At 37.7% G+C, this 9,207-nt stretch overlaps 1 pseudogene across 1 annotated transcript; it reads right to left on the bottom strand.

The window, feature by feature from the left end:
• Positions 1 to 274: 274 nt before the first annotated feature.
• On the bottom strand, positions 275 to 8,349 carry LOC307102812 (annotated as a pseudogene). The gene is made up of 3 exons: positions 8,229 to 8,349; positions 6,764 to 6,979; positions 275 to 670 (listed from the first exon to the last, which is right to left on the bottom strand). The product of its transcript is annotated as an uncharacterized misc_RNA (transcript).
• Positions 8,350 to 9,207: the final 858 nt, after the last annotated feature.

Here is a 9,207-nt window from a genome sequence, read left to right as displayed (position 1 = left end):
AGTCTACCATGAGCCGATTTTATCCAGAACTGCATTTATTACCTGGCCTCTCTAAACTCCCATTCTAAGAAAAGAAAACAATGATGATTCTTTGAGCCTTTATGTATCAATATCAACTCAGACCGTGTATTCAAAGGTCCTCAAAAGTCTGGGTATTTCTCTCTGGAAAGCAGAATGGACCCCCAAAGATACCCATGCCCTAATACCTAGAACCTGTGAATATATAGGGTGTCCCCCAAAATACATTTTTTTTAAACAACGGATAGCCAATTTATTAAAAAGCCTGATTTAAGCATCTTGCAATGGTGACTTCAACCTCCACTCCTGGCTCTATGCTGATGTAAGTAATCTGCTTGACAATCTCAGAAGGGCTGTGTAAGTCGATGAGCCGCTTGTGGATCCTCATCTGAAACTGATCCCAAGTCTTAGAACCCTCCCCACAGGGAGTCTTCCTTGTAGTGATTCTCAGAGTCTTGGTTGGCATCTGGACTGGCCCCTTTCACTTTGAGATTCTTTTCCTTTGTGCCTCTGATCAAGTCAGCACACACCTTCTCCAAGGACTTGACATTGCGGCTGGTTAGTGTGATTCTAATTCGGTGAATCGCCCCCTCTGGTTCCACAGGTGTCTTCCCAGTATCTTTAACCTTTTGCACTCGGATGTCGAGTGTGACTCGACAGGATTAGCATTAGAATAAAGGAATCGAGAAAAAAAGCAAGCGAGTGCAAAGGGTTAAAAGCCATGGCTGCAGAGCGGCTTCCTGACCAACTTGTTCCTGGGGAGAGCTAACAGCAGTGAGTCAGGAGTGGGAGGGATGGAGCTGCCCTACAGCAACCACGTCTTCCTCAAAGAGCCAAAACTACATTTTTTGATAGCTCAATTGATGTTTCTTTCTTTTAAGATTTAACCCATTGGAATGAATAATTATTCTAAGTATGTATACATTTTTGGAGGCACCCTGTATTTCATTATATGGCAAAAGGGACTTTGCAGATGTATGAGGTTAAGGGTAGGGAGAGAAGCCCGGTTTACCAGGTGGGCCCAACTAATCATAAGTGCCCTCAATAGCAGAGGGTTTTCTAGCTGGAGTCAGAGCGACTGGGAAGAAGTAAGAGAGATTTTAAGTGTGAGAAGGATTCAGTGCAGTATTTCTGGCTTGAGGATGGAGAGGGCAACATGACAAGAAGTAAATATTTCCTGAAAGAGCTAAGAGAATCTCTTGTCTGACAGCCATAAAAAAAAAGAGGACCTGGGCATTGCAACTATAAAGAAATGAATTCTGCTAAAAAGCCTTAGTGAGATGGAAGCATATTCTTTTCCAGAAAGAATCCTCCAGAAAGGAATGCAACACTACTGAACCTTTGAGTTTGGCCTTATCAGACCTTAAAAAAAAAATCATCTGAGTCACATACTAGTAGTGTTGAACATCTGAGCCTACCGAGCTGCTAAATCATAAATTAGTGTCCTTTTTAGCTAAGTTTGTTGTGATGTGTTATGGGAAACACAAGACAACAACTAAAAGTAACTAACATATCTCTCTTCCCAAATGTGCAGTCAACCCAAGCAAATGGCTTTAGGTCCCTTTGGGGAAGCAATGTGAGAATATGAGAATACTACAGCATACATATGCTGTGGAGTTAGAATATTTCCTCCTGTGGACTCAGCCTCTTTTCAGTCAATGGGTTCTTGGTCTGAAAACTGACTCAGGTCCAGAAACTGAGCAAGGAGTAGTCACTTCTCATTGGCTTGATCCTCCTCAATCTAACTGCTCCTCCATTCTTGCTTTTTTTTTTTTAATAGATGTTAATTAGGTAGCATGCTTCTTTTTTTTAATATAAACAATAATTTTAATAACTATAATAATAAGTATTTATTGAGCCCAAAATGTCTTTGATTTTTATGGATGTAAGATGACCATTAAAAATATAGCTTTTCAATTGGCAGTTCCATTAAATTGGATACATTCACACCTTACCATACTGGCTGAACATTGCTAGAGACACATACCAAGGACATAGCATGCTTCTTGATTGCCAAATTATTTTGCCCCAAAGGATACCATATTCTATTAACCATCTCCATAATTTCCTGAGGGACAAGTCCCCTTGGCTGCCCCTTTGATCTTGATAGTAATTAAGGTAATGCAGCCTCCTCATTTTTCATGATTAAGTGCCACCTCCTGGCCTCCATTATTTCAGGGCCCCAACATCCTTGTGTAAATTAACCCAGACCTGTGACTCCCTCTCCTATCTCCACCCATGTCCTGCAAAGAAAAACCAGCACAGGACCTAGTGATGCCAGTGTCTCACCCATTAGCACATTTCTAAGAACTTACTGAATATGTCCTCTGTTTTCTCCTGTTGGATGGGTCTTCTGGTTTTACACATCCAATCCAGCAACCTCACTTCCTCAGCATCTTTACCTCTTCCTCTAAGTATGCCAGGACGATTCTGACATTTCCACTTCACTCAGTGTCCACCATCGGTTTTCTTAAGGGCAACCCCACCAGTGAGTTTCCTCCTTCCCCTAGGGTCCTTCCAAAGATAATAAATCCCACTTATTAAGAAACTACCTCCAATTATTTATTTTTATGTATTTAATCTTTCATTCTAGCCCTCACGATCAAGTACCTATCAGCATGGCAGGCAAGAGAGAAGCTAGGGCAGCTCCTTATGGAAGCACCTTATGGTAAAACCTTCAACAATCATGCCTTGGGCATCTTGTGCCAGAGACTATTCATGCCCAACCTGTTACTCAGGATAGATCCCATCTTGTCTGCCCTTCAGTAAATAAGCCAGTCCCAAATCTCGATTTAACACTGTTCATTTGCACAATCCCTAATTTGTGTTAGTTTGTGTCTACTGAAAAGTAAATGCCATGATGGAATTTAGGTATGTAAGAGATTAATGGTGGAGCGGGCAATGGAAGGTATAAAGAGCTTTTAGACCATGATTCAGATCTGATATCTGTAAAAGAGAAATATATTTAAGGTAGAAAAATCTTGAATTGCAATGTATTTCCAAAAAAAGGTTCAACAAGGTCAATGCGGAGAGCTTCAGCCAAAGTTACCTATTAGAAGGGTCCCAGAGCTTGCTGGAATAACCACATTGGTGCCTTCTCCAGGCTCAGGCTTGGGTCGTGAGCAGCCTGAGGGCAGTGTGCCCTCAGCACAAAAATAAAATTGATCCCAGAATGCCAGCATGCTCCCTGCTGCAAGATAAATGAGCAGTACATTTCATGTCCTTCATACTTAATTTTTTTCCTGACTATGGTGTTTATTTTCTGCTTATTTGAATGTCTAGTAGTTTTTATTGGATATTGGACATTATGAATTTTATATTTTTGAAAACTGGATTTTGTTTTATTCCTTAAAGAGTGTTGAATTTTCTGGCAAAGAGTTAAGTTCCTTTTGGGTTCCTTTTCAGCATTGTTCCATAATCTCAAGTTCTTTGTCCCATGAATTCTAGTCAACTCAATCTCCCTTCATACCAGTCTCTGTCTTCTCAGTTTATGAGATCACCAGACCAAGCTTGTGTTCTTTCTTCCTGTGCCACACTCTAGAAATGACTTTAAGTTATACACTGAGTGGCCAGATTATTATGATCTCTGAATGCATAATAATCTGTCCACTCAATGTATATTCTATATAATAAAAGGCTAATATGCAAATTGTCCCCTTAACCAGGAGTTCGACCAGCAGGCAGGCCGACCAACTGCCCATGTCGCCTCCCCTTGGCCAGGCTGGCCGGACCCCACCCATGCACGAATTCATGCACCAGGCCTCTAATATATATATATATATAATGAGTGGCCAGATTATTATGCGTTCAGAGATCATAATAATCTGGCCACTCAGTGTAAAACCCGAGTAGTTATAAATTTCATTTGTTTCCCTTTTCTTAATTTTGTGCTTCCTGTTGTTCAATTCCTGAAATATTTGTTTCTTAAATTTTGGTACAGTGTTTTAATTGTTTGTAGCAGGAGATTCATTTTATAATATCTTACTCCCTCATGGCCAGATTAGATGTCTGAGATTCTGAAGATTTTTAAAGTAGTGTTATATTTTTAATTTTATGTAAATATGTGCTCAGTATTATCATTCAAATTATTTTACCTGATTGAATTTTATTTCCTTCTCAGTATAGGGAACACTTTCCCTCTGTTCCTTGCCTCTCTTCCTCTTACTTCTTGTGTGTTCTTGCCTGTCACACAGTTAGGATTTCAGTGCAGACATCTCTATGAGTGTATGCCTGATGAAGGGGATCCCCAAAAGTGAATTTGGGTAAATTACAGGGGGAAAAAGCAGAATAAAGTAAAATCTCTTTATTGAACTATAACTCTAGGTTCTCTAAACACTTTTAAGATTAGTATTTTAGATTTCTTATAAGCACACACAAGAAGGCATGAAAGAGTTAAATAGCCATACCACAGTGACAGAAAATGAATAGTGTTTAACCTTAGCTACCAAAAGCAGTGAGGAAATTGATAATATCACACAGGAAGTAAACATCATGTAAAGATATTTTAAAAATGCAGGCAAAGATTCCTGATAACATCAGTGTTAGAGGTATGTTGTTTCCCTCTAAAAGCAATGGGCTCTTACAGACTCTCTCTCTATATATATAGCAACAAAGAAGAAGCATTTACAAAATTTTGCAGTAGGCAGGTTTGCAGAATGTGAAGATAGTAGAATCATTGACAACCTCAAGGATATGCATAAAAGCAAGTAAAAAACTAGAAATAGCTCCACTGAGATTAAATCCTTTGAAGTCAGGAACTATCTTATTAATTTTGTGTACCTTTTAAATATGCCAAACAAACTTGGAACTCAATAAATATTAGTTGAATTAAATTGCATTGACCTAATTTGGGAAATTTTTTGAAGTTATACATGTTTTTTTTTTATTATTATTACAGATAGTTTCATAAAGTACTTGAAATTTTAATGGAAATAATGGTTAGATTGTAAATTTCCAAGAACAGGAGAAAAATAAATAGAGAAATAAATCAATAGCACTAGTTTGTCGCAATGACTGGCTTCCTTTTTTCTCTCCCAATAGATGGAAGCAATTGCCATAGAGTTTCCTGAAGGAGATATTTTGTTCCCAGAATTTTGAAAGATAATTGAAAAGGTTTCTTCCCCTAATTTGCAATTCAATGGGAAGTCTGACAAATATAATTGGGAAAGAATGTTCCTATAAGATGGACAATTTGCAAAATCTCAAATTAGAAAATATCAACATATCCAAAAGGAGAGCCAATATTTTATTTATGCTATTTTTATCTTGGAATACTTGTCATTTTTAATACTTATTATTTAATAATAAATTGAAAAAATACTTTTTGCACAAAATAAAGCCACTAAAAGTAGTTATCAGATGAGGGAAAGAATGAACTGTCATTCAGTACCATTTAATAGGGTTGCCAACTGCAAAGTGTGAGAGTATTCCCAGTTATCCCCAAGATGGTATTCTCTATCTCCAAAATGCTTACATGACATTCCCATCTAAAATACGAATGAATAAATTGGGGAAACTATAATAAAATGTCTTATTAGGATCATTAGATGCTTATTTATCAACTTCTTAGTTTTCTGAGGTTTTCTTGGTTTATTAACATCACTATCACTTGTAAACGAGTTCGTGTCCTTGAATTTATTTTTACTATTATAGAATTGTTCAGTAGTGAAGTCTGACTTTTCAAATTGTACTTAAAAAAATTGTTATTAAGACACAAAGGTTGTCTTAATCTAAAAAGTTTATATGTTCTAGTGGAAAAATTAGAACCCTAATAAATTAATTTTTAACTGCTATTCCCTGATTTATATAGTCTGTTGGATCATTTGCTATTTATTACATATTTGTATAAACATATACACCCAGTATTTATTCATTTTCTTTTTCAGGGGAAGTCTATAAAGGGAATGTGGACAACTGCAACTAAGTATGGCTAGTCTTGAAGGCTTTATGTAAGAAATGAATATGGAACTTGGCATTTAAGGTCAAGCATTTACGCTACCTGTAAAGCACGTGCAAGCATATTTTATAGCTATTTTCTTTGAGAAAGCACTTTTAACTGGATATTTTAAAAATCATTGTTTGTGTCTATATCTCTTTTCTCATGTTTTTTATGTGTTGACAGTGGATGAGAAAAGGGCCCATGACGACTCAGTTCACCTGTGATCAAAACTGGAAATTGTTATATTGGTTGTCCCAAATAGTTGTATCTTTACCAGAAATTTTTGCTTGAGAGTTATATTACTGAGCCATTGCAGAAGTGCTATTGTGGAAATCTATTTCCTGGAAAATTTTGCTATACTCTAGCCTATGTCAAGATGTGAAATAGTTGCTAAAGAAACTCAGGCCATATTTTATGTGAACTACTGATTGGGGATTATGTCAGAGTGGGGACCCTGTCAGAGTACACCGGATGCTCAAGGCCAATTGGAGTGACCCTGTTCAGAGTACACTGGATGTTCAAAGCCACTCTGAGCGTGGGAATCCTAATCAAAGTGTTCAAGGTTGAGTTGCTATATGCAGGTGCAAAGCAAGGACACAGTAATCGTACTGTACACTGTGCAAGCGTGCCCTTCTATGACCCAGATAGTGAGGTCACTATTTGGAAAGAAGCCTCTTTCGTCTAAATAGTATAAAGTATGTTACTGACCAGCAGGCTGCTGCTGTGGGGACAGAGGTTGCTGCTGTTGCTGTGTGGGAAAGATGTATTGTTAACCAGCCAGTGTACGGCCACTGAGTGAGATTTTACTTTGAAGAACTGCTTTGTCTAATGGCTCCTTGTTGGCAATGGCTACATGGTCACTGGCTTCTACAATAAAGACTCTCTTACAAACCCATAACTTCTCATGGCTTTTCCATATTCCAATACCCGGTGTCCCAGAAGGTCCAGTCCCTGGCAGAGGGGCTTGGACTCGACAGTGGGCATAATGAAGCAGGATGAAGGAACTGAGTTCCAACAATTGGCCTAGTCAGTAGGATAAAGGATCTAGGTTTCAAGAAGTAAGTACTCCAACAGTCAGGAACTGACAAATTATTCATCAAACCCATTTTCCTTTCTTCCTGATACACAGCAAAATTTTCTGGTTTCCCTTGAAGTTAGATGTAATTATATGTTATGCTCTGGCCTATGGAATGTGATGGCCTATAAAAATCTCCTGCATAAATCTCTGTCTCTCAGTTCTACCATCTGTAGTCCATATGACAGCGTCTAGGTCAATTTTGGAGTCTATATATTGAAAATGGTAAAGTTTCCTGAAATATCTCTATCCATATGATTGCCCTCTTCACTCCTACATAAGTCCTCACTCTTCACCATCAACTGGACTTTTGATAAGCAAAAATTAAATTTCTGCTATGTTCAGTCACTGAGTTATCAGGATAACTAATATAGTGGCAGCACAACATAACTAATATAGTGGCAGAAATTTAAAAGACCCTATATGTTGATTGCCACCCTCCTTCTTTCTCTACTAATATTGCTTTTATGTGGATGACTAGTTCATTTTTTAAGGCAGGAGTGGGAAATGTCCTGCCCACAGGCCATATAAGGCTCATGAAATCATTTGGTCTGGCCCTACCAAGGCATTAGGGGTGAGTTAATTAAATGTGTGACCAAATATAGCAACTAATTTTTAAGTTGATAATTTTGTATGGCCCGCAAATGATGTTATAAATATCCAAATGGCCCTTGGCAGACAAAAGGTCCCCACCACTTTTTAAGAGTTACTACCAACAGAATTTTTTAATAAAATTTACCTCTTACACAAGGATGTTATAGGGATTATTGCAATATTTTCATAAATCTTTCAGGGGTCCTTGGAATAAAGGCTCTACATAAAGCAAAATAATGATGCTAATTTTATTGTACACTATAATTTTAATAAATAATACTGCATAATATAAATACAAAAGCACTATTTGCAGAAACAATTGTTTCTCTGAAGTAAATACTGTTTGAGAATATATCAGAATAATTTCATGGGACAAATTAAGAAACCACTTGCTTCAATCAATCCATTTTGTTCTCTTCCATTTTCATAGTTATGAAGCATTTTAGCTTAGAAAAGACTAATGATTATTTCTAGTAACAGAGAAATCTAATCTTTTTGTTTTTAATTCAACCAGTTTCATTTCTTATAAAACATCAGAAAATTTCTCATTCTGATTTTCACCTTCTGTTCTTCCTTTAAAAGTAGATAACTTCCTGCTCTGACCCTCTCTTCTAGGTTCAAAATTGCTTTCTATTACTGGAATATATTCTCCAAGGCTAAATAGACTCCCTTGCTGAAGATTTCCATTGTCATCATAATGCATGGCCACCATGGCATGTATCATGGTAAGGTCTATCCATTGAAGAGCTTTGAAAAGTGCAAAGTGTATAATCTACACAACCAGAGCACTTTCTTGCTTTTAGGTCTTTGTTGCTGATGGTCTCTCCATTTGTAAAGTATTTATCCCTTTCTGTGAATTGAAATATTCCTTGTATCTCAAGGTACCACTCCTGTATACTGTAAAACCTGTCTTAGATGCATTCCATTTCTCTTTCTGCTCCCTCCAGAGAGCCTCCAATCACACAGTGACCAGACTTCCCACCTAGCTAACTAGAAGAACAATATGGCAATACCTGGCAAGGTCATGTGTGAACACAAAAAGTCCACATAAACAACATCCAGTTTGGGGCACCATGGTGGCCACATTGGTGTGCAATGCATACTAGTACATTCAGTGAGCAGCATCCACACATTATGATGTAGACTAGAGCAGTGTAGTGTGCAATTGTATATTGGTGGCCCTTCTAGTACCATATTCTTAATTCTTTCATTTTCTGAGTTCCAGTGCCCTTCACCCAATCCATGTCTATAATCTAAACCTTTTTCTGTCATGTAGAAGTACTACACCTCTGAAAATATCTCCAACAATCCACTCTTTGACTACAATTCTTGTTGGTGGGTGTTTTTTCCCCCCTAGTTTTCTTATTCCTCTGACACTAAATCTGTTCTTTAACCTCTCAACTTCTATTCCCTTGTTCCTTTCATCTGTATCCCTTTTTAGTAGACCCCTTCCTGGCCTCACTTTCTTTCCTACCCATATTAGACTCCTTAGTCAGTCACCTCAGGAACATTGGCACAGGACTTTACAACTCACTATAAACCTGGATCAAGTTTCTCCTACAACAGCCAGCTTGGTTCAGTT

Source organism: Cnephaeus nilssonii (genome assembly GCF_951640355.1).
Source record: "Cnephaeus nilssonii genome assembly, chromosome: 1".
Taxonomy (NCBI): Eukaryota; Metazoa; Chordata; class Mammalia; order Chiroptera; family Vespertilionidae; genus Cnephaeus; species Cnephaeus nilssonii.
This window is presented reverse-complemented; position numbering and strand designations above follow the sequence as displayed.